The 26,739-nt window shown below is 41.5% G+C and overlaps 1 protein-coding gene across 1 annotated transcript in view; it reads left to right on the forward strand.

The window, feature by feature from the left end:
* The window catches only part of LOC134290404 (craniofacial development protein 2-like), a 108,424-nt gene that overhangs the window by 1,024 nt on the left and 80,661 nt on the right, over positions 1-26,739 (forward strand). The gene's annotated exons all lie outside the window — the stretch shown is intronic.

The raw sequence follows: 26,739 nt of genomic DNA on the forward strand, positions 1-26,739 counted from the left end.
CGGCCGGTACCGCGTGGAGGTAGGGATAGGAGTTGCTGGGCAGAGGCTAGTGGATCACAATGGGATCTGAATTGTGCAGCATACCCAGCCTTTACCGTGCCTCCACTGCGTATAAGCTTCATTCAAATCCAGAGCACAAAAAACTTAACACCCAGATAAATTTGCGAAAATGTCCTGAGCTGTAGGTAAAGGGTAAGTATTCGGTACGATTGGTTTAACTAGGAATCTACAAAATTCACCGCGCCCCGCTGCAAATTTTTCAACTTGAAGCATTTCTTTTTATATGCCCTTTTACTCCACAAAAGTTGCAAATGTAATGTAAATAGACTGACTTTTGTCCGCTTCGATTCTATTGGAGATAACTTTCGGGTTCTTACGAGTCAGAACACCGTGTCATTGGGTGTAGTTCGAAGCTGAAAGCTAAGCTTTTAGTTAGTCCAACTTAGGTCTACACATTACACAAGAACACTTACATCGGTAACCCTAGTTTTTTAAATTCTTCACAACAAATGGAATAATCTAGACAGCCAATTTTGCTGGAAAATAAAATTCATTCTAGCAAATGTTAGATTTCATTACGTAATTTGTACTTACAGGGTTGATTAGCCTCTATCTCAACATGCTCGCCTAGGGTCACTCTCAAAGTAGTAAATTCAGGGTTATAGGGGGATTGGGGGTATATTGGACACCTTGAGTACGTTATGCCTGTTTAACAGAGAAAAACTTAACATATATCAGTAGGCTTACAACTTAAGCTTATACAAGCTACGTATTTCTATTATTTACAAGCAGGTAGTATGTCTTTATTGTGAAGGAATAATGAATTGTAAATCGTGTGTTTTTTAGGGCTGGCAGGAAAGGTACGAGGCGAAACGGACACACCCGTCAGGGCATAATGGACACCCCTGCATATTTTATGCTAATTCTTTGGTTACATCGACCTGTTAAGTAATTTGCCTACGGGGATCAATACCACAAATATAATACTCCATCTTAGACGAGTTTACATAACATCAAAGTTAATTAAATAAATTAGGTTAAAATAATCGGGTTTATTATTTTTTCACTCTCTAAAACGCCTAACAGTATGCAATGCGCGTACATACATAACGACGAGTTCATCGCAATAGCGTGGTCGCTTTGGATAAACAAGGCTCTTTGCCCTGATACATTCAGAATGGCTATGTAAATGTGCCTAGTACTTACCTTACCGATCAGGCTAAGGCCGGGGTGGCCTCTGCTGTACATAGTACACTGAAATAAATGTTGTTGTTGTTTCCACCGAATCCATGGTAAAGTTAGGAACTGTACCAACAATTTTCAACCGAATGCAAAAATCTGTTAATTGTCCTGAAACATTGTCAATATTACCATGCGTGAAGTAACATTGATTAAAAACATTCTTGATATTACTATTTTGACATTGTACTTTTTACCATGTTTTGCTAAGACGCGCAACATTCAAGTCTACATGGTCGAAATTGCAATGCCCAAATAGTAGAACCAAGAATGTTTTTAGTCAACAGTAATACACGCATGGTAATATTGACAATGTTTCAGTACAATTAACAAAATTTTGCATTCGGTTGAAAATTGTTGGTTCAGTTCTTAATTCTACCATGGATTCGGTGGAAACGACAACAAAATTTATTTCAGTGTAGCCGTCTCCATTCCACTCGGTCCATGGCTGTTTGTCTCCAGTTCCGCACTCTGCGTAGGGTCCGCAGATCGTCCTCCACTTGGTCGACCCACCTAGCTCGCTGCGCTCCACGTCTTCTTGTACCGTTCGGATGACTCTCGAGAACCATTTTAGTCGGGTTGCTATCCGACATCCTGATGACGTGACCCGCCCACCGTAGCCTCAATATTTTCGCGGTATGGACGATGGTTGGTTCTCTCAGCAACTGATGCAGCTCGTGATTCATTCGCCTTCTCCAAATCCCGTCTTCCATCTGCACTCCGCCATAGATGATACGCAACTTCTTCCGTTCGAAAACTCCAAGGGCACGTTGGCCCTCTGCACGTAGGGTCCATGTTTCGTACCCATAGAGAACTACCGGTCTAATCAGCGTTTTGTAAATAGTTTACTTCGTGTTACCGCGAACTTTATTCGATCGTAGAGTTCTGCGGAGTCCTGCCACAATGCGCCTTTGAATTTCTCTGCTGCAGCTGGTGTCGTTGTCGGCGGTCACCAGTGAGCCCAAGTACACGAATTCTTCAACCGCCTCGATTTCATCACAGTTGATATCGTCAGTTTCCTGCAATAGGGGCACAACTCAAAATTGGTCATTTTTTAGATTTTGATGGCAAATGATGGAAAACTTTGCAAACTTTCATCTCACAAAGACCCGTTCCGAAATTCGTTGAGAAACGCGAGATTTTTGCATTTTCACCAATTTTCCGCAATAAAGGCACAACTCAAAATCAGTCAACTTTTTCAATAGTAGTTGAAAAATAGTAATCCAAAACTCATTGAACAGATAGTCCTTCAGTCCCTCTCCGTGATACAACTATCAAAATTCGTTTACTTTTGTCGAATAATGAGATAAATAAGTGAACTTGTAGGAGGTGCTTCAAGATTGCCAATTTTCAAACGCTCATTCTGAGAATTAACATTTTTTGAGTTGTGCCCCTATTGCAGGAAACCGACGATATAAATTCGTTTTCATCTGTAAGAACATTGTGTTCCTAATGTTGCGTTATTTGTTCCTATTGTTGCGGTATCCTATTGAAATCATATGGGATACCGCAACATTAGGAACACTACCGCAACAATAGGAAGCAGCAAACACATTAAGGAAAATATTTTTTTTTAAATAGGTTTTTGGGCAAATCTTAAGCAAACAAATGGTGCAATCTCATAATTTAGGCACCATACATCTATTAAAAATACTTTTGGTAACATTTCAGTCGAAAAAGTGCTCAATTGCCATTACCGCAACATTAGGTACTACCACAACGATGGGAACAATTGCCCTAAGTAAATATTTTATAGCTGCAATTCGTTGAACACTTTGGGAATATTGGTACACCTCGAACATTTCTGTTTGTAGGCTAAAGCTATGTTCACTTAGAATCCGGAATCATGTCACATTTTCTAGTGGCGCTCTCAATGAACATAATCATCATTCTTTTGCAGCACTCTGATCATATTGGGTTTCTCGTCAATGTTTAGACTACTGTGATAATTTTAGAATCCATTGAATCATCATTTTCCAGCGGCATTTCACACTAATCAAACTTATTTTGTTTACCTTTTGTGCATCCGACGCCCCTGTCATGAACTCAACTGACCTTGTTTATGCCAGCCGCTGCGAAGTCGTGTGCGAAATTCGACTGTGATGATAATGAATTTCGGCCGAGTCTAAATGGGTGCAAATGTCGCAATACACTAATCCTCTTTAAATGGTGAAAATTTCATCGATTTTCTTGCAACGAGTGAAAAGTTATTTCAGATTGAAGACAAGAGGAGGAAAAAATCTTGCACAAACACGTTGAAAATTTAGCGTGGTCAGGTACGACAGTCGCGAAAAATGTTAATATCGTCAAAACCATTTTGTGTTATGTGCACAGATGTTGTTAACCATGGCATAAGGAAGTGTCCTGGGAAGAAAAAAGCTTGGGTTCATTGATAAATCTGCTTTGAATTTGAAGATTTGGCAAGAAGTTCGAACTCTGGGCATGGTTTTTTCGCAACAAGATGATGAGAACTAATTCATACAAGGATGACAGCCTCAAGAATCGCGTGCTGCTTTTCAAAAACGCACACAAGGGATATGTAAAGGTTTCACTTATTTTGATGAGCTGCCATGACAGCCGGAGATGTTCAGTGGTATCGTCACAGATAGGTAGTGTTTATCAACGAAAGAAACACTCAAATTTCTCTCAATTTTCTCAATTCACTGAATTGCCCCTCATTTCGCAATAAAAAAAAGTTTGGCAATTTTTCTTCGGAATCCTGATTGTTGAACAAACGTGCGGAAGAGGTTGTTGCTAAAATTTGCCACCGTTGTGCAGATTTTTAGAGAGGTCAACACTGAAAAAGTGAGAAAATGTGTGAAAAATAAAAATAAATAATTTCAATGATATTTTTCCATGAAAGTACAATAAATAACCTTTGTTTTGAGGGCTTCACCTTTTATGTTTGTTATTCCATCCCTAAGATATACGTGATTTTGTCATTCCGGATTCTAAATGAACATAGCTTTAAACGCGAGAATTCCAATGTCAAAGATGGTAGTGTGCTTGTATAGAATGATGTATTTTTGATTTTACAAAACCTGTAAATCACTCTTTGGCGAGCGTTCGTGCGAGACAGTCGCAAGGTTTAGTTCGTCCGGTTTTTCTCCCGATACTTTCCAGTTCGGTGGCTATTTTCAAAGTGCTAGTGTTTCCCAATGATCAAGTTATTAGGTGACTGTCCCTAGTGGGACGAGTGCGGTTGGCTAGGCCACATTTTTTGCCGCAAAAGTTCGTTTGATTTGAGTAAAGTTCACGTTTTCATTATATCACGTGGCGCATTGACCGACTATCGAGCACAGAAGTGCAGCACCCCCCGCACACCGCGCCGCTCGCGCGGCCGTGATCGGCTTCTTCCAGTGAGTACCCAAGCTCATCGTCGTCGACAGCAGCAGCCCACCGAGAGAAGAGCAGAGAGCGTTCAACCGCCGCACACCACGACGGGCGCTCAGCAGCAGCTCGCTTCCTCCCAGAGCGGGCGATCCGATCGCTTGGACCTGTCGTCGTCGAGCCTGTGGCTAAACAGAGTGCACAAAGATAAGTAAATAAAGTTACCCCTCGTTGTTCCCCCCTCTCCACTGACTCTTTGATTAGATTTAATTTGGTACATAAGCAGTTTTTTCTCACTTTTCCTGTAGCGTTAATTTTGTCCCTTGTTTTTTTGATTATTTCTCGTCCCCGTGATAGTGTTAGTTTTTGAGTGCCCCGTGGTGGTAGTTAGCTACCACAATGGGCGATGATGACGATGGCGGGGGTACGTCGTACCGCATCAACGAAGCTTTGTTATTGGCATCGGATTGCTCGAGCCAACAAGGCGATATAAATGCTAACCCCTTTGTCTCCCTTCACCCTGGTGCTTCTCCAATGGACACCAACAGTAAAACTGTTTCGACGACCCCCCGCCTCAAGGCCTACCCTCCCGACTTTGGCGGGCCATATGTTGTTTTCTTCCGACCCAAAGGCAAACGTTTGAACACCGTTCAAATCAGCAAGGATCTGACTAAGCGGTATTCTTCCGTTGTCTCCATTGACATGGTCGGTACAGCTAAGCTTCGGGTGACAGTAGGCGACCGAAAACACGCTAATGAGATTGTGGCCTGCGAGTTGTTTACTCTTGAGTATTTCGTTTACCTTCCGAGCGCGTCGATAGAGATTTCGGGGAAGGTCGCCGACGCATCTTTGACCTGCGAAACGATCATGGAAGGCTGTGGTCGTTTCCATAACCCTTCTCTACCTCCTGTCCAGATACTGGATTGCCGGCAACTGCATTCGGTATCCCAGGAGGGCGAGAAGAAGGTTTACACACCATCTGATGAATTTTGTGTGACCTTCTCCGGATCTGCATTACCAGATCTGCTGGCGATTGGCAAACTTCGGCTACCTGTGAGGCTGTATGTACCGAAGGTAATGAATTGCATCAATTGCAAGCAGCTGGGTCACACCGCCCAGTACTGCAGCAATAAACCTCGCTGTGCAACATGCGGGGAGAGACATGTGGACGGTGCGTGTAAAACGCCGCCCAAGTGTGTTTATTGTGGCAGCGACCGTCCACATGATCTGATTGATTGCCCAAGGTACATACAGCAGAAAAAACATCAAAAACGATCGTTGCAGCAGCGATCACGGCGAAGCTACGCCGAAATGCTGAAAAAAGCTGCCCCGACCGTTGAATCCCGTAACATCTACTCGTCTTTATCTCTTGATGATCAGGGCTCTGACTCTGAGGTCGGGGACGGGGTTCCCTTTGTTTTCAAGGGTGAAACGAGGAAACGGATGAGGCTCCAGAGACCCACCAAAAAACCTCGGAATCTGCCTAGCAGCGACACCCAACCCACCATGACAAATTTGAAGAGTGGTAAGAAAGTCACAAAACGTTCCCCTCCAGGATTCAAAATCCAGGACGAACGAGACTTTCCATCACTCCCGGGAACATCTAAAATCCCAGATGTCCCACGTTTTTCGAATTCTCAACCAGAAAGACAGCATGCGGAGCACCAGGAGCAACCTCAGGGTGCGCCATTGTTTACGCTCTCTGGCATTGTAGACATCATCCTCAGCTTCTTCAATGCTTCAGATTCCGTGAAGAACATTGTAAAAGGACTTCTTCCTTGTGTGACCCCTTTTTTGAAGCAGTTGGCTTCTAAAATGCCCCTCCTTGCGACAATCGTATCTTTCGATGGCTAATTTAACCACCGAGGTCGAAGATACGATTTCGGTTCTACACTGGAACTGTCGTAGTATTACACCGAAATTAGACGGTTTTAAATTTTTAGTTTACAATTTACAATGCGATGTTTTTGCACTATCCGAAACATGGCTGACACCTGATGTAACCTTACCTTTTCCCGATTATAATATCATTCGCCTTGATCGATCCGACCCGTACGGAGGGGTGCTTCTAGGGATCAAGAAGCAGCACCCATTTTACAGAGTCGATTTTTATCCGATGACAGGGATTGAAGCCGTCGCATGTGAGGTGACTATCCGAGGTAAAACCCTCAGTGTTGCCTCCATATATCTTCCTCCGAGAACTGCGATATCTCGCAGGGATCTCGCTCACATCTGCTCGGTTATGCCCGAGCCTCGGCTGCTCATGGGAGATTTCAACTCCCATGGTACAGGCTGGGGGGAACTGTACGATGACAGCCGTTCAACGTTGATATATGACCTCTGCGACGACTTCAACATGACAATTTTGAATACCGGAGAAGTTACACGAGTGGCACCTCCAGCTCAAGATGGCAGCCCCAGAAACAGCCGATTAGACCTCTCAATCTGTTCGAGCTCACTATCGCTGGAGTGTACATGGAAGGTTATCCAGGATCCCCATGGTAGTGATCATCTGCCGATTGTTGTTTCTATTTCCAACGGGTCGCATCAGTCTCCATCGATCGATATCACCTACGATCTCACCAAGCACATTGACTGGGAGAAGTACGCGGAAGCAATTATCGACGGTGAGCAATCGGTAGAAGTTCTTCCACCGCGGGAAGAGTATCGGTTTCTGTCGGAGCTGATCATCAGTAGCGCGCTTCAGGCACAACGTCGACCAGTGCCAGGTCCGTCGGTTCGCAGGAAACCCCCCAATCCGTGGTGGGATAGTGAGTGTACAGAAATCTATCGCGAGAAATCCGCGGCGTTCAAAGAGTTTCGGAAACGCGGTTCGGTCGAAAACTTCAAGCGGTTCGCTTCCCTTGAAAGCAAGTTCAAGAACTTGATCAAGGCGAAGAAAAGCGGTTACTGGCGTCGGTTCGTCGAGGGTTTGTCGCGCGAGACTTCGATGAGAACTCTTTGGAACGTCGGTAGAAGAATGCGTAACGCGTCGTCGGTCAACGAGGATCGAGAAAGCTCTCCTCGGTGGATTCTCAAGTTCGCAAAAAAAGTTTGTCCAGATTCCGTACCCGTCGAGCGAATAATTCGTGATGTTTCTGAAGATAGGGACGACATGGATAGGCCTTTTTCAATGGTTGAATTCTCACTTGCTCTTCTTTCATGTAACAATTCCGCTCCAGGAATGGATCGAATCAAGTTCAACTTGCTTAAAAACCTCCCCGACGTCGCTAAGAGGCGCTTGTTGAACTTGTTCAATCAGTTCCTGGATAACAACATCGTTCCGGATGATTGGAGACAAGTGAGGGTGATAGCTGTTCAAAAACCCGGGAAACCCGCGTCGGATCATAATTCGTACCGTCCAATCGCGATGTTGTCTTGTCTACGGAAGCTGTTGGAGAAGATGATTCTCTTTCGACTGGACAAATGGGTTGAATCGAATGGCATGTTGTCAGATACACAGTTTGGTTTCCGCAGAGGCAAAGGTACGAACGACTGTCTTGCGTTGCTTTCTTCAGAAATTCAACTTGCCTTTGCTCAAAAGCAGCAAATGGGCTCAGTGTTTTTGGATATTAAGGGGGCTTTTGATTCAGTTTGTGTCGATGTTCTTTCCGACAAACTACACGACAGTGGCCTTTCACCAATTCTGATCAACTTTTTGTATAATTTGCTGTTTGAGAAGCAGATGAGTTTCGCTCATGGCGACTTGACAGTTTCACGAATTAGCTACATGGGCCTCCCCCAGGGTTCATGTCTAAGCCCCCTTCTTTACAACTTTTATGTTAGAGACATAGATGATTGTCTCGTGGAAAATTGCACGTTAAGACAGCTTGCGGATGACTGTGTTGTTTCTGTAACGGGATCAATAGCAGTTGATCTGCAAGGACCACTACAAGATACTTTGGACAATTTGTCTACTTGGGCTCTCAAGCTGGGTATCGAGTTCTCTCCGGAGAAAACTGAGATGGTTGTCTTTTCTAAAAAACACAAACCGGCTAAGTTTCCGCTCGTTCTGATGGGTAAGACAATCACTCATAGCATGTCTTCTCAATATCTCGGCGTCTGGTTCGACTCCAAATGCACCTGGGGGAAGCACATTGTGTATCTGATACAGAAATGCCAAAAACGAATCAACTTTATGCGAACTATTACCGGAACATGGTGGGGAGCACACCCGGAAGATCTGATCAGGCTGTACCAAACAACCATTCTATCGGTTTTAGAATACGGTAGCTTCTGTTTTCAATCCGCGGCGAAAACACACTTGCTGAAGCTTCAACGGGTTCAGTACCGTTGCCTTCGGATCGCGTTAGGTTGCATGAACTCGACTCACACAATGAGTTTAGAGGTACTTGCTGGTGTACAGCCTCTGACAGACCGCTTTGCGGAGTTGTCGTTCCGGTTCCTCATCCGATGCGAGGTTCTGAATCCGTTAGTCATAGAAAACTTCGAAAAGCTGCTCGAACAGAATCCCCAAACTCGTTTTATGAGTGTGTACTACTGGTACATGACGCTGGAGGTAAGCCTATCTCCGGTTAACACCAATCGTGACAACTTCTCAGACTTCGACAGCTCCTTTGTGGATTTTGATCTCTCTATGAGGGATGAGATCACCGGTGTACCGGAATCTTTTCGTTCCATAGGTATTCCACAAATTTTTGCAAGTAAGTTCGGGCATGTTAGCGGGGCCAGACAGTTCTTCACAGATGGTTCCAAAACCGATGATTCGACTGGATTCGGTGTCTACAACGAATTTCACAGCGCCACCTTTATGCTTCAAAAGCCATGTTCGGTATATATTGCTGAGCTAGCGGCTATATACTACACCTTAGAGTACATTCGCACTCTCCCACCTGAGCACTACTTCATTTTTACCGACAGTCTAAGCTCTCTGGAGGCTGTTCGGTCAATGAAACCGATGAAGCACTCAGCGTACTTCCTGAAAGGAATACGCCAAGTCTTGAGTGCTTTGTCCAAACGCTCATACATCATCACCATAGCTTGGGTCCCTTCACATTGCTCAATTCCGGGCAATGAGAAAGCGGACTCTCTGGCTAAGGTGGGTGCTAGCGAAGGCGATATTTACGAGTGTCAAATCGCCTTCGATGAATTTTTTGCATTGGCCCGTCAGGAGACCTTGATCAGCTGGCAACACAAATGGAGAGATGGAGAGATGGGTAGATGGTTGCACTCCATCATTCCACAGGTGTCGAAGAAGCCATGGTTCAAAGGGTTGGATTTGAGTCGCGATTTCATTCGTGTAATGTGTCGGTTGATGTCCAACCACTATTTGTTGAACGCACATACCTTCCGTGTTGGGCTCTCAGAAAGCAATCTCTGTATCTGTGGCGTGGCTTACCAGGATATCGAACATGTCGTGTGGGGATGCAATGAGTATCGTGAGGTCAGATCTGAGCTGCATGAAATTCTCCGGGTCCGAGGAAAACAACGTTAGAGAAGTGTTGGCAGGACTTGATTTGGAATACATGAACCTGATTTATCAGTTTTTGAAACGTGTTGATGTCAGAGTTTGATGTAGTATATTCCTTGTTTTCGTTGTCCGCCTTTTGGTTTTGTTGTTCGCCCCTGTCTGTCGTCACCCCCTTCCGTTTGTCCTCTTCTTGTCGTTGTCTACCGATAAAGTCCTTTCTTCCATTACAGATATGGACAATTGTCCCATCAATGTTTTAGTATAAGTTAGCAAATAATTTAGTTTTAAACCCATTAATCCCTCCTTCCCAATATTATTTTATTTTTTTTTTTTTTTCAATCCTTAACCTCGAAACAGCCGCGAGTACTTCGGCTTCCCAAACTAACATAGTCTTAAGGCAGTAATAAATTGTAAAATGTAAAACCATTGTAAAAACAAAAGATTTCGGCTCAGTTATGCCCATGTGGCGCCCGAGCCTTCCAAATAAACGAACAAGTAAAAAAAAAAAAAAAAAACCTGTAAATGTCGTTATCTTCATCCAAATCCTTACGTGATATCACCAAAAGTTTGCGACAGTTTTTATGTTGTAACAGCCGCGCCCAAAATGTACGTGAGTCCATTAAGCTCCTTCACAGTGAAGTTGCTGGAGTCATTTTGTTTTAGTGGTATGTATGTATTTGTACTTATAAAATGGTGACCAATCTGATTTTTCCCAAATGTTTTCAATGTCCGCATCGTATAGCGGTAAGGCGTTTTTAGTCTCGCAATTACACCCCTCTTGGATTTTTTCGTTCGCAGCTATCGCTGCTGCAAATTGAGTAGCATTCGATGAATCGTTTCGTGTGCACCGGCGTCTTATCTCCAAAAATAAATTTTCATTAGGCTCTTGATTGATATGATAAGTTTGGATTGCATGAAATCCAAACTCTTTGTGCCTTTTGTCCCATAATCAACGTACAGCATTCAGATTTCCGATAAATTCGTTTACGAAATTTGGATGGCGTTGTTTTGCAGTTAAGGCCTCCGACTCAAGAAGAAATAGATACTCGGTTTAAATAGCTTTGACATTTACATTTTCTGAGGAGAGCATCACAATTTGAATACTATTGCATGCATACTTCTTTTAATTAATTATGTCAAGTTTTCTGGTGAAGTTAGCATTTAGCAAAGAGTGTGATCCACGCAAAAAATCAAAGGTCCAATACAAAAAACGTTGCAATAGTAGAAGAATTGGTATGAAAATGATTAATATTTGTATGAAGTAATTAATGAATGGTTTCCTATAGCAACGGATACGTGCAGACTAAAATATTAACGCGCACTTGAAACGGCAAAAATTAGCAATAGCCAATATCTCACAGAAATAATATTAAAAACTATCAAAGTCTTTGATAACAGAGAGATGTTCCTTCTTTTTATTATCTGCATAAAAAACTATTGAAAAATATCCATAGGATTGCCAGTTATTCAACAAAAACCGAAATTTTTATTGCTTCACCCATACAAAGTGTTAGGCGATTTTGATCAAGTTTATTGCTAATTTCTAATTTTCAATTGAGCGATAATATAGCTGCCGATATGTGCATCAGTGGTATAGGCACCTTTTTGATGTTGAAACACGTGTTTTTAGTAAAAAAAAGCTGTGAAGCCTGTTCGAAAAAATCTCAATGACAAGAGTCGTTCGTAATCACTCCAGGCCTGTGTGAAGAAATAATGTTTTAAATGAATGTATATGAATGTATGACGAAGCCACACCTCGAATTTTCAAGAGCACAAATCTGAAGAACCGAATGTTGGTTTGCGCTGAAAAGTTGATCGATTGGTCACCACCAGCGGGTCGATTGGTCACCTTAGCAGTCGAATAAATTGTCGAAAAATTCAACAAAAGCATCATTCGGAAGCTCCTCAGTTTCAACATAATATTGGATATCCTTCGCGAGTGAGCTACTCAATATTCGAGTTGCTTTAGACACATTCATGGACGCAAAAGGTGGCCATTTTAACATTAGTGGTGTATTGGTCCATAATGAGAGCTAAGGTACATAGCCTCAATGCTTCCAATGTCTGTTTTATCAGTTTGATCTGTTCCTCGCTAGTTCGTATCCAACAGCCTTGAAAAGGAAAAACATTCAACGCTTTTCAAAACAGAGTAAAATTAGCTAGGGTGACAAAGGGTATTATCGGCAGCTTTGTTCTCTTCGTCATGAGGGGGTTTTGTCGACCGAAATTTCCTGAAGGTTGGTCATATACATAGTTCAGCTTGAATGGGAAAGATTTGAGGCCAATTTTGAGTTCAATGGGTTTAAACAAACCCCCCATGACGAAAAGAACAAAACGGCCGAAAATTCGTAAGTTCCACTATATATCCATTCAGTACATTACCCAATTTTTGACTATTTTCAACGCTTAACCCTCGCGCAGTCACGTCTTTGAATACCTGCAACAGCACCATGCTCACGCTGTGTACTACAAGCGTATATTTTTCATGGTGCGTGTACACGACGCGACCGCTCCCGGGTTAATTTTTACCACGTCTGTTTATCACTCTTTTTAATATATTATCGAACAAAAAGAACGTGATGTCCTTCAAAGGGTAGTGTTGCCACTGGGCACTAAGGTGGTTCAAAAAATCGTTTTTGTTCCCGAGCAGAAGAAAATAACAAGTGAATAACATATCAAGGTATTTATCTTGAATACTACCATACCTGGATATGCCCTTCATTAGGTGGCAATAAGAGGCAAAATAACAAAAATGAATACCAAAACATTTTATAAATAACACCTAGAAAATAACAAGTCCTGTTATTTCAATAATGAATGCATACCTAAAATTTCAAATGCTGTATTTGTTATTCCAAAGTTGTTGAATAACAAATTAATAACATCTCTTCTGCCCATAATCGCATAGTTGACGTAACCACCATTGACAATGACAGCACTGACAAGCTAATATCTATCAAATGTGCATATTTGTGACCAGTTTTATTCAATAGAGCACAAGATCCATTCACTAGCTAGATATCAACGTGAAAAAAATCATAAACTATTCATTAATCATTGTTAAAATTTCAAAAATGTATTGCAAACAACAGTGGCGCTTACGTCAACTATGCGATTATGGGCAGTCTTGTTATTAAATGTTTCATTTGTTCGATGACTTCATGATGTAATAGCAAATCTTGATCTTCGATTATTTTCACTGCTAAACCAACAAATACTACATCAATATCAAACTCTGCTCAAATACCTCCAACTGTTATAGTGATGTTCTCATAACATTTGGTAGAATAACGCAGCAATAACAATTTTAGGTATTAGAGCACATGTTGCTCTTCGCATGGTATTTGTAAGGTATGCACTTCTGCTCGGGTTCCTTACCGCTTATTCGATTCAAAACCAGATTGTATGCCTTCTCCCAAATTTTAAGCTGAATTGGTTGAAAATTGAGTGTGCACAAGCCCTTCAAAGTTTGTGTGGGAATTACTATGGGAAAAGGACGTTTTTCATTCAATTGATTGTTGCATTTCCCCAAGTGCCCTAGAGTGTTGGTTGACCCTTGGTACTCCTAAACTACTTTATCAGCTACAACTTTGCCGTAGACCACGTTCAAATCGGACGCCTCATTATATAATAGCCGTGACTGCACATATGGCACTGGCATCTTTGGCGCCATATGCAGCAATGTTAGCTGCTGGGAAGCTAGAGGATCACTGTTAAAGTTTCCCCAGTTGGTTACATATCGATAACTAATTAATGAGGCTTCCGATTTGAATACTGTCTTCGTCAAAGTTGTGGCTGATACAGTAGTCTAGGAGTACCAAGGGTCAACTAACCCTCTAGGACACTCGGGGAAATGCTATGGTCAATTGAATGAAAAACATCGTTTTCCCATAGTAATTTCCATACAAACTTTGAAGGGCTTGTGCAGTCTCAATTTTGAACCAAATGAGCTCAAATTTTGGGAGAAGGCATAGAATCTGGTTATAATTTGAATAAGCGGTGTGGAACAAAAACGATTAGACAATAACGAAACTGACCCAAAAACCGAAAAGGCCTAAAAATATGCACGGCACGTTTCAATGCATATATCAGTTGAACACCCCAAGTTCTCCATACAAACTTCGGTTTTAAACTGTGAAGACCCGGTCCAATATTTTTCAAAAATTCTTTCACTATGACACTTCTAGGGTGCCAAACCCCTGTTCTTTTATTTTCTCATCCCATAACACCAAATTTTGTAAAATTTTGTCTAACAGTGTTATCGGTGACCCTCCCTTCATCGCCAGTCTCAGTACGAAAGGTGGCCGAGCACTAGGATCCACCATTTTGCAGCCCTTCAAGTGGTCCCACCAATACGAAAACCGCATTTTTCAACGGTACCTTTATGAAAATGCATCCAGCGATCTGTCCCTTCTCCCAAGAGGGATGAACCGAGAATCAAGCGACCTCAGTTCGCCTTATCAATCAATCGCATGGGTTCGCATTTTGAGTCACTTCGAAGCAAGATTTACCATTTTGAAACTAACTAACCACGGAAAATAAATTCAATCCAACCAATGCCGAAACGATGATGTTTCTGTCCGAAACCGCCGTTTGCCCGGATTCGATCGTCGCCTCGCCGATCTGACATTGAATTTCAAGATTTATCATATGATTAAAAAATAAAACACCCTTTTATGGCTTGTCCATGGCAGGCAATCTACCGGCGTGGCGGCCACTTGGTTGGTCATCGATCCGATTCAACTGGGATGGCTTCCTCTCAGTCGTCCGAAAAAGGTAGGTCTCGATTTGGGGATGCTGTCAAGCGCAGCCATGATGATAAAGCCAAAGACCACTTGAACCTTTCGTTGGGATGGGCCCGTGCAAAGTGAATCTTGAAATTCATCCATTTATCAATCAATCAATCGTCGTCGGAAGGATGGCGGTTTGGGAATATTTGAGGGTAGAGTTTAAAATTCAGCTCACGTTTGCTTGTCTGGAACCAGTTATACTGTTATGGGCATTTCGGGCAGCTTAAAGTAGATCAATACATGCCGTTGAAGGTGGTTCAAAATTTAAAGTAATGAAAGAATGGAGGGGAGTAGATATCCCAGATCCGCCACGATTGAGTAACTGTTTTGAAACTCTTTACCTACGTAGAACTCTTATCGGTATAGTCTTGATTGCTAAGGGTCAGTGGAAATAATTTAGTAGATTCAACCCGAAGTTCTTCCATCAGTTTCATCTGAATGAGCCATTTTTAACGAATTATATACTTGTTCACAATTTTTGCAAGATTTGAACAATGTGCTTTTTTCTGTAGCATGGGAAGGCAAAAATTTAAGTCAAAAGTGATGTTGATTTTTAAATAGTTTGTATAAGGCATAATTGGCATTGGCAAATCTATCCTATACACTTGCAGAGTAACCTTTTTATCACTCGACTGAAATTTGCAACATTATTAAACAAAAATAAATCATCCGTCCCCTATAAATCACCCAACCGTTAGCCCTAGCAAATGTACAAACCAAGCATGTGTAACAGTTTGGCCTTTCGGTCAGTTCCCCTCAACCGTTTCACAATTCGGTCATCCTCCTTCGACAACACTCTGTTATCGATGGTCTCAGGTTGATCCGATTTATCGAAAAGTTAACTTCCTTACAGCTTCACAGTTTCAACTTCTCACATTGTCGGACTGTTTTTTATCCTGTTTGGCAAGTCAACCCTCGGGACGACAGACGACCGAAAAAAAAAATCTGAACCTTTGCCCTTGCAAAGCCAGTCGTGCTGGACTGGGCAAACATATTTATAAGATGACTTCGGACAAGCTGACACAGGCAGCCGTGAAATAGTTTTGGAAGGGGAGGAATTCTTTGAACACAGTAACGGTCGGCATTGTTTTTACTCTCGAAAGTTTCCTTCCTGTTATACATCTAAAAAAATCAAGGCAATCTCTATTCCGTTCTCTATTGTTCTGGGAATCTCTCCAGAGCTTCCTCTGGGAATCTTTCCAGAGCTTCCTCTGAGTATCTTTCCGCAGCTTCCGCTGGGCATCTCTCCAGAGCTTCCTCTAAGAATATCTCCAGGCTTCTTCTGGGAATCTCTCCAGAGCTTTTTCTTGAAATTTCTCCAGAGCTTCCTCTGGAAATCTCTCGAGAGCTTCCTCTGCGAATCTCTTCAGAGTTTCCTCTGGGAATATCTCCAGAGCGTCATCTGGAAACCTTTCCAGAGCTTCCACTGGGAATCTCTCCAGAGCTTCCTTTGGAAATCTCTCCAGAGCTTCCGCTGGGAATCCCTCCAGAGCTTCCTTTGGGAATCTCTCTAGAGCTTCCTCTGGGATTCTCTCTAGAGCTTCCTCTGGGAATCTCTCCAGAGCTTCCTCTGGGAATCTCTCCAGAGCTTCCTCTGGAAATCTCTCCAGAGCTTCCTCTAGGAATCTCTCCAGACCTTCCTCTGGGAATCTCTCCAGAGCTTCTCCTGGGAATCCTTCCAGACCTTCCTCTGGGAATCTCTCCAGTGCTTCTCCAGGGAATCTTTCCAGAGCTTCCTCTGGGAATCTCTCCAGAGCTTCCTCTGGAAATCTCTCCAGAGCTTCCTCTGGGAATCTCTCCAGAGCTTCCTCTGGGAATCTCTCCAGAGCTTCCTCTGGGAATCTCTCCAGAGCTTCCTCTGGGAATCTCTCCAGAGCTTCCTCTGGGAATCTCTCCAGAGCTTCCTCTGGGAATCTCTCCAGAGCTTCCTCTGGGAATCTCTCCAGAGCTTCCTCTGGGAATCTCTCCAGAGCTTCCTCTGGGAATCTCTCCAGAGCTTCCTCTGGGAATCTCTCCAGAGCTTCCTCTGGGAATCTCTCCAGAGCTTCCTCTGGGAATCTCTCCAGAGCTTCCTCTGGGATTCTCTCCAGAGCTTCCTCTGGGAATCTCTCCAGAGCTTACTCTGGGAATATCTCCAGAGCTTCCTCTGGGAATCTCTCCAGAGCTTCCTCTGGGAATCCAGAGCTTCCTCTGGGAATCCCTCCAGAGCTTCCTCTAAGAATATCTCCAGAGCTACCTCTGGGAATCTCTCCATAGATTCTTCTGGGAAACTCTCCACAGCTTCCTTTGGGAATCTTCCCAGAGCTTTCTCTGGAAATTTCTCCAGAGCTTCTTCTGAAAATCTCTCTAAAGCTTTCTCTGGAAATATCTCCAGGGTTTCCTTAGAAAATCTCTCGTTAGCTTTTTTTGGGAATCTCTCGAGAGCTACCTCTGTGAATTTCTCCAGAGCTTCTTCTGGGAATCTCTCCAGAGCTTTCTTTTGAAATTTCTCCAGAGCTTCCTCTGGAAATCTCTCGAGAGCTTCCTCTGGGAATCTCTCAAGAGCTTCATCTGGGAATCTTTCCAGAGCTTTCGCTAGGAATCTCTCCAGAGCTTCCGCTGGTAATCTCTCCAGAGCTTCCGCTGGGAATCTCCAGAGTTTTCTCTGGGAATCTCACCAGAGCTTTCTGTAAGAATCTCTCCAGAACTTCCTCTGCGAATCTTTCCAGAGCTTACTCTGGGGATCACTCCAGAGCTTTCTCAGGGAATCATTCCAGAGCTTCCTCTGGGAATCTCTCCAGAGCTTCTACTGGGAATCTCTCCAGAGCTTCCGCGGGGAATCTCTCCAGAGCTTCCACTGGGAATCTCTCCAGAGCTTAGGGAGTTTCTTTTGGGAATCTCTCCAGAGCTTCCGCCGGGAATTTCTCCGAAGATTCATTCAGGAATCCCTCCGAAGATTGCTCCTAGAATTTGTCCAATGCTTTCGGTTTGAATGTTTTCATAAATTCTTCCGAAAGCCATGTCATCCATGTCAACCAACTTTTGAACGCAACTGTTAACTTTCGGTCACTTTTGGTCCGATTCCGTGACCGCAGGAAAATGCAGGCGCTATCTTTCTTCCACGGAAGTTCGGTATGTAGGTATTCACCCCAAAGAAAAAAAAAAATGCGATGAAATCACATCACGTCCCTCCCCTGGTGGGAATTTGGGAGTTTTTTCCCTTCTGGCCATGGCCATTCTGCACCGGATTGCCAGTTCTACAGCCCGGGCTGCTCTTTTAGTTGTGCACCAAATGGTTCAACCCGAATGAGGGTTAGTCGTTGAACGGCGAAGCCAGGAAAAAAATCTTCCCACATATTTTACCACTAACTAGACAAATGTTTACAGTTTTATGAGCGATTCTTTGGTGCTAAGTTTGGACCGGAAAGCCGGAAAGGCGGCAATAGCATGGCGATCGTGACGTGTTTGTGTGTGGCGATGGTTTTTCTTTTTTGGAACGAAGTTGAAACTGGCTTGGAATAAGGGTGCAAAGTGGAGCGCATACTGCAGCCTAATGAATCATATGCGATTGCTTTAGTTGCGAATGGGTGGGCGGCGTAATGTTGGATTTGAAAAGGCCGTCAAGGATCCGTTGGTCGCAGAATTTATTTCTGGTTGTTAAACTCTAATAAAGAATTTGCTCCAGTGCTGTGGTGCTCAGAAAACTCTAGAATTTAGTCATGAATCATTAAACTATACAATACTAATTAGTTCTTCCAAATTAATCGTCATTATTTTGACATCCAAGAAAGTTCAGGTCTACAGCGAAGTTATGTGCCACTCAAGTTGTGGAAAGTAAATAAAAAGAAAATCGGGTTAAGTACGGTTCCTTTGAATTCCACTAAGAATTTGCATCCTTTGACAGATACGTATTTCGACCTCAACTGTAAGGTCGTCTTCAGTGTCTTGTACTTGACTCGACTCAGTACGAGAGTCGAGTCAAGTACAAGACACTGAAGACGACCTTACAGTTGAGGTCGAAATACGTATCTGTCAAAGGATGCAAATTCTTAGTGGAATTCAAAGGAACCGTACTTAACCCGATTTTCTTTTTATTTACAGATATTCCCCTAACAAGCCCAGGTTAATCATCATCATTGTGGAAAGTATTGTATGTAATTAAACCGTAATGTGGTACTAGTGTGCATTTTAAATATAGGATTTTGTTCATGCCTTAGAGGCAGTGGATTTATTATGTAAGGCCGTGGAGCACTTTCATTGATTGATTCTGGAAATTTTAAACGTTTTCGCCTGCAGTTCTACCTAGAGAATTCACTAAGGATTTCTCCAGGGATCTCTTGCAGATTCTCGGCAATTCCCACTTGATTTCTAATTTACTGGAAAACGTACTGGTTTTTCTTTAACCTTTCGTAACTCGCGCGGTTGACTACCTGCGTCAGCACCACGCTAATGCTGAATACAAAAAGCGACATTTTTTCAACGTGTTGTACAAAATACAACAGCGCGATCGCTCGAGGGTTAAGAGTTCCAATAGAGATTTTTTTTTTCAGAAATTTCCACAAGAACTCCTTTTGTAAGTTCTCCAAAGGTTTCTCCAGGAAGGCGTTCAATGATTCCTACAGGAAATGTCCAAAGATTTTTTCGCAAATCCTTCAAGATTTCGTTCAGGAAGTTATACAATGATTCTTTCAGGAATTTCTTCAAAGATCTTTTCAGGGAATTACTAAACCTTACTTCAGAAACTCCTCTACGTTTTCTTCCAGGTAAACATTCATCAAAGGTTTCTTTCAAGAATGTCAACAGAAATCTCCCCCTTCAGAATTTCTCTAGAGATTCCTTCAAATTCTTAACAAATTCCTCCAACCACTTCATCAGGAATTCTCCCAATGATTCCTCAGAGTATTTCTTCTGGTTAATTTGAAACTATTCCTTTATGCATATGTTTATGGGAATTCCTCGAAGGGTTCCACCAGAAAAACCGTCAAAAATCATTCAAAAATCTCTCCAATTATTCCTTTAGGATTTCCTTGCAGCAATTGAGGGAACTTTCTGGAACTCCTCCATGGACTCCTTCTGAAATTTTATCATGTATTCTTCAGGCTTCAAAGATAACTTCAGGAGTTTCTCCATTGATTGCCTTGGCTACTTTTTTCAATGGTTATTTTAAAAACTTCTCCAGTGATTCCGTTGGGAATATCCTCGTGGATCAAAAATATTTCCAAAGATATTCTAGGTAATTCCTTCAAGTTTTACTTCAGAAACTACTCCAAGGCTGCTCACAAGAATGTCCCCAGAGATTGCAGCAGAATTTTCTCAAACGATTGTTTCTAAGAGTCCTCGATGGTTTCTTTCAAAAATTTCTCCTGTGATTCATTCTGGAACTCCTCAACAAATTCCATCGAAAATAACACTGACGTCAGCGTTCCAGAATCCAGAGAGTAAATTGTTTATGAATCCTTTCAAGGTTTTCCAAAAGAATCTCAGGAGGAGTTTCTTAAAAAAATATGGAAGTTTTTGTGCAGAAATCACTAGATGAGTGTAGAATTTGCATTTAAGTTAAAATACACATAAATAAAAACTAAAAAAAAAACTAGATGATTTTCTGGAAGAATTTTGAAAACATTTCTTAGAAAAAATACTGAAAAAATATTACAGGAATATCCGAAGGATTCATTCGAGGATTTTTAAAACAATCCGTGAAAATTTTCAAAAGTAATCGAATAAAGAATTTCTGAAAAAAATAAAACGAAATTTATATGATAACATTCCTGGAGTAATTTCTGATGGAATTAATGGAAGATTTTCTAAGAAACTCCCTGGAGGATATAGGATGCCTAGGGAATCCCTCGGGCATTTTCTTAAGAAATCTCTTTAATAATTTTCGAAAAAAAAACTTTGGAGCAATTTCTGAAGAAATATAAGAACGAATTTTCAAAGGAATCCTTTAGAACTTGTTAGTTTAAGATTCTCAGGAAGAATCACAATTTTTCTATGAAAGATTTTCTAGAGGAAAGAATTTTGAAATTATCTATTAAGAAAATTCTCAAAATATCTCATCCAGAATCCAATTACACGATAAGTACTTGTAGGATTTTTGTAATAATTCCCTAGAAGAACTCCTGCTGAAAACTTGGGAAGAATTTCTGGAGAAATGTATGGGAGATCTTGTGCAGGAATGGCTAAAATATTTTTTTAAAGAAATGTCTGATGGAATCCCAGGAAGATTGTTAAGATTTATTTATACCTGGAGGAACTTCTGAAGGATTCTCTAGAGCATTTTCTTAAGGAATTTGAGGTAATCTGTGGAATGTTTTCAAAGGAATCCTTGGAGAAGTTTTTGAAAGCATATGCAGAGAACTTTCAGAAGGAAACTCCAGAAGAATTTCTTGAGAAATCACTTGTGGATTTTCTGTGGAGAAATTTGTAAAGTATTTTGAAATAATCCTTTTCTCAGAAATTTCTTTAGCAATCGCTTGTGACATTTCTGAAGTAATATTCACACAACTAGAAAAATAAATGGGTAAAGTTTCAACCGAAATCTCAACCGCTGAGCGGTCGGTAAGCATTTTTACCGAAAACAACAGTAAAATTAACAAATTTCACCACACTGCTGTGAAATCAAGAGCAACTATTGAAAAGGCCGCATCAACATTTTGTAAACAAACATGTTTCTGTCGACTTGAAGCCTTTTGAACTCCACCCACACACCTTACCACCACTAACATCCCAGAAGGCACTAAGTCGACAGAAACGTGTTTGTTTACGCAATGTTGATGCGGCCTTTTCAATTGTTGGTCTTGAAATGTTTTTATCTGTCAAACATGACTAACTTCAGTAAAATTTACTTACTTTTACTGATTTTTTTCGGTGAAAATATTTACCGCACGCTCATTGGTTGAGATCTCGGTAAACCATTTCCGAAGTTGGGATTTTTTTCCAGCTCTATAGAAGAAATTTTGTCGCAAATCTTTGAAAAATGGATTGAAAGAATCCATGAAGGTATTCCTGGGTGAGTTTTTGGATGAATCCTTTACACAAGCCTCCAAAGGAAACTCTGGGAAAGTTACTGAAGAATTTTTTGAAATATTTTTTTAAATAATCTGTGGACGAATTTCTAAAGGAATCTCTGAAGAATTTCTAACATAATCCCCGGTAAAAGTTCAGAAGAAATGTGAAGACCCAAGTAACATTTTGATGACCAATTAGTCTTGCAGAGGTTTTAAGAACCGTCATAAAACTTAATACCTTTTATTTTATTTTTATGATGGTTTTGAGAACCTCTTTTAGTCTATTTGACTTGAAAATGTTATTTGGGGAGGGCTTTCTAAAAGAATTTCTAGATAGGATTCTGAAAGAATCTATAGATGAATATGTCCAGGAATTACTGAATTTCCGAAGGAATTCGTGGAATATTTTTTTTTTTTGATTGGAAGAATTTCTGAAGTAATTCCTGAAGGCAGTCCCGAACTAACAAAGATTTTTTTACATGTATGGGGCGCAACAAACTCGGTAATCTAATAAACTTAACTATTTTTATATACACGAAAATGAAAAAAAAAATGAAAAAGCGAACGCATAGGCGACTTTCATGTATTCTGGAAAGAAAATCCCAGTATTTTTGAACAATATTTTTCTCACACACAGAGTAAGGAGAAGCAAGAGTTTCTTTTGAAGTTTATGAGCTCACTTCAAACTATTTCTTTCTGGTGTCAAGTTTGTTCGAAACCTTTTAGAATAAGAGTCCTTCACTCGAAATTATGAAAATTATGAAAATGCAATAATATTTCAAAAAGTTATGACTAAATGTTTTTTTTTTGATCAAAAAATTTTAATCTGCGATAGTCCGCATGGATTAGAATCGTAATGAATTCCAATTTGATTTTTCTTAAGCGTAATTAGTTATATTTTCAAGTTGCTTCGACATGTATAGCTTTTTCCAAAATAGAATTAGAACTAGAGAAATAGAAAATCTGATTTTACGTATAGTAGGGCAAAAGTTCGAAGTTCTAGTCATGTGGCAACTTTATGTAAAACCCTAAAATTCTTCAAAATGTACATATTATCTCTAAAAATGAAGACACTAGTGAGATAATTCGGTAGAAAGTATAAAAATTTGCCGTTTTATCAGGATTGGGCGAAAAACTACTAATTTTGGGTATGGTTAATTAAACCCTAATTTGTGTAAAATCCATATAGAACTTCAAAGTGTATTCCACATAGAACATCAAATGTTTATTGGTTTCAGGTATTCCTATTTTCAAAGTGTCAAACTATTCTGTTTCGGTTAGCTAAACTCGACAAATACTATATTCGAGATATCTAATCTACAGCACTTTCCACATCAGCATTCAGCTCGACATGGCCACAACCGATATCCTGGAAGCGTCTGCCACAAAAATAGACTGTGACACCTGCTTGGCGCCAATTAGAACACTCTCGTCTCTGCACATGTGGTCTCCGGCTCCAGAGTCCATATCCACTCGTTCAGGGAGTTTCGCTTCTTATACGCCAAAAGTGCCTTCTTTTTTGTGCTCCGGGAATTCTTCTCGTTCATAGTCGTGTACCTGTGTGGACAATCCGGCACGTAGTGCCCAAGCTTCTCGTACTTGAAGCACCTCATGACCATCATGTCATTTTTCCTGATACTTTGCTTCGGACCAGTCATTTGTGCCTCACTTGAACTCCCTGTCATGGTGCCGGGCTCGATCGAAACTGTGGAAGAAACCTTTAAAAAGTTTTGTGGAGGATTTCCGGAAGGAGTTAGTTTAGTTATCCTGGAAGAAATTCCTGGTGGAATCTCGACAATATTTCTGACCCAGGATGACTCAAAGAAAGACATTTTGGAAAAATCCCAGTCGGAACTCTCGAATTGAACGTGGGGGAATCCTAGGAAAAACTCCTGGAAAAATACCAACAGAGGAACTTCTAGAGGAATCCCAAAATTAACTCCACCAGAAATGTCAAAAAGAGCTCCTGGAGAAACTTTAGAAGGCACTCCTGAAGGAATGCTCTAGAAGAAACTCCCTGATCAATCTCAGAAGACATTCCTGGAGGAACTCCTAGAAGAACTTCTGGAGAAGACATGGTTAGAATTGCTGAAGAAATCTCAGAAAAAACTTCTGTAGAATATCTGAAGAAGTTTATGGAGGAATCCCACAAACAACTCCTGGGGGCATGCCAAAAGGAATTCCTGGAAACAATAGAAGGAATACCACTCTGCATTAGGCGATTTCGGTTGATGCGGTATCAGGCTTAGATCCTGTGATCTCTCATTGCAATTCTACTGGAAATCATCCAAGAAGCAGTGGAATGCTTCTCGAAATGTTGGCCAGATTTTTCTTCTCAACGCCTCAGAGTAACTTTGGAATCTCATAATCCGGATTTTCCTTAGGTTCCGATTTTTAATAAGCACACTTTCACGTGGGTGAACCACGTGTTTAGATTTGTAACCATCATCTAGAAAACTGATGAAATCGAGTTCAAAGCGTAAACAACAAGGCCGCAAAACACCGAAGAATTAGTTTTTTTTTTCATAGCAATCGCTGCGTAGATTGTTGATGTGCATGGAAAAGTTAAGAAAGTTTACAATAAAGTATTTAAGCAAGTGAAAAACTAATCTACTATACCTAAGTACCTCTGCCGTTCTACGCACAATTGTGCATAGAACGGCAGTTTTTTCTTGTGGAAGTTTTCTACAAGAACAATCATTGTATAATTTCCTCAAACTTTAAAGGTTGGGGCAAAAGATTAATGAAATAATTTTGAAAATTGGTTGAAGCATCGCTGAGACATATTCAATTTTGTTATAACAAATTTTAGATCACGGAATCAGAAGTTGTATTCATGGCATTCCAGGAGGACTTGCCGTATGATAAAGATCTGGTCCGTTGCCAACCGGCCAAAGATTTTGGGCCAAGCGTGAAGCATACCTGTATATTTCAGCAAACGTCCACCTGCCTCTCATTAGCCAAAACTGTCACGATAAAAACCTGCTCCTTAAGACCACTCAACCTTCCGTAATCCATTGGTAGCCCTCTCGCATCCTAGTACCCGCACCAAAAATAAATACAAATCAATTTATCTCCCTCAGCTAATCCTCCCCATCTCCTATGCTAAAGACACCACCTACCCACCCAGCTAGTCCTCTGGAATCCATCCAAAGGCCAAACCCACTCCACTCAGGCCATTTCCATTATCACTATCACATCGTTATTGCGGGCTAGTGAATGCGGGGTCTGCGGATCTACAAGACTGGGGCCGGCCGGTCGCTTACCGAGAAAAGACTAATTTGACGAACGTCAAGTCCTTGCTGTATCGCGGCACCCTCCGGGAGATTAACGGCGGCTGTGGCGGCCTTTGCGAAGGATATGCTGCCTTTTGTCCGTCCGACCGTCCGGCTGACTGGTGGCAGGCGAAGGGAGCGAGGGAAAACATAAACATGGCCCAGTGAACGTAATTTTTATTTGTCTACGAGGTATCATGGCCGGAATGACGACGACAATGCCACTTTACTTACTATGGTCGGAGTCGGAGGCAGTCACCAAGTGGTCACCGGGGAAGACAAATTATCTATTAACCTTCATCCAGCCAACGTACATTTTCCACCTTCAGAAAAGCACAAAAATGGTCATAACTTTTTTGTTTTTCGATGGATTTTGATGAAATTTTCACAACTTCCCGAAAAACTCTTCTAGTTTATGATGCCGGGGACATGGGTGCCTGGTCCACATGGTTCCGGAGTTATTCCGGATTGTTTTGGGGTACCAAAATTGGCCACATACATTGCGCAACGTATATCTCAAGATCCCGATGAGGTAGAAGTATAGTGTCTTCGACAAATTTGTTCAGCAGGGTAAGAGCGAACTGGCAACGGCGACTTTGGTTCGTGATTCGGCCGCTAGTCGGCGCCAGTGTTAAAAATGTTCAAATCCTCATATCTCCGTAACCTGATAAGATAGAATGATGCTGTCTTCGGCAATATTCTTCAGCAAGCTCAGAACTATCTGATAGTAAAGTCTTTGGTTTGGGATTTATCCGCTAGGTGGCGCATTGTGTTTGAAAATTTCAAACACGTATATCTCGATACCCTAATGAGGTACAAGCATGCCGTTTTCAGCAAAGTTGTTCAGCAGGCTTAGAACTATCTGGCAATGGCGTCTTTGGTTTGCAAATCGTCCGCTAGGTGGCGCCAGGGTAATAAATCTTCAAACTTTTATATCTCAGAATTCTGATAAGATAGAATGATGCCGTTTTCAACAAAGTTCTTCAGCAAGCTAAAAACTGTCTGATAGTTGGGTTTTTGATTCGTGATTTATTCGCTAGGTGGCACCTTATGTATCATATTTAAACACGTATAAGTATCTCGTTACTGTAATAAGCTAAAAGCATGGTGTTTTCTGTAAAATTGTTTGGCAGGTTGAGATCTATCCTGCAATGGCGACGCTAGGTGACACAAGCAATCAAAACATCCGGACAATTTTACTCAAATTGTTCCAAAATTCAAGAGGAAGTAAGACGTATCTGGTGTCCTTGGTTCTGATATTATTCGATAGGTTCCAACTAGTATTAAGAAAATATTTGAATGAACACCCTAATGAATAAGAAGTATTCCATTTTCAGCATAGCTGTTCAGCAAGCTAAGAGCCATTTGGAATGATAGTAGACGGTCGAGTACGGTGGTACAAGAGAGAATATTTTAACACCGTCTTCGACCCCCTGCAAACAAATTTTGTCGCCCTACAATATTGCTTCTTTTGCTCCGTTTTTTTTTCTTCCGGGAATGTCTCCGGGAGTTTCTATAGTAACTCTTCCGGGATTTTTTCCAGGAATTTCCCCAGGAATTCCACCGGGAATTTATCCAGGAATTCCTCAAGAAATTCCTCCAGGATTTTTTTCAGGAAATCTTCCGGAAATTCTTCTAGGACATCGGTCTGAAGTTTCTCCGGGAAATCCTCTAGGAAATCCTCCGAG

This window comes from Aedes albopictus, chromosome 3 (genome assembly GCF_035046485.1).
Source record: "Aedes albopictus strain Foshan chromosome 3, AalbF5, whole genome shotgun sequence".
Classification (NCBI taxonomy): Eukaryota; Metazoa; Arthropoda; class Insecta; order Diptera; family Culicidae; genus Aedes; species Aedes albopictus.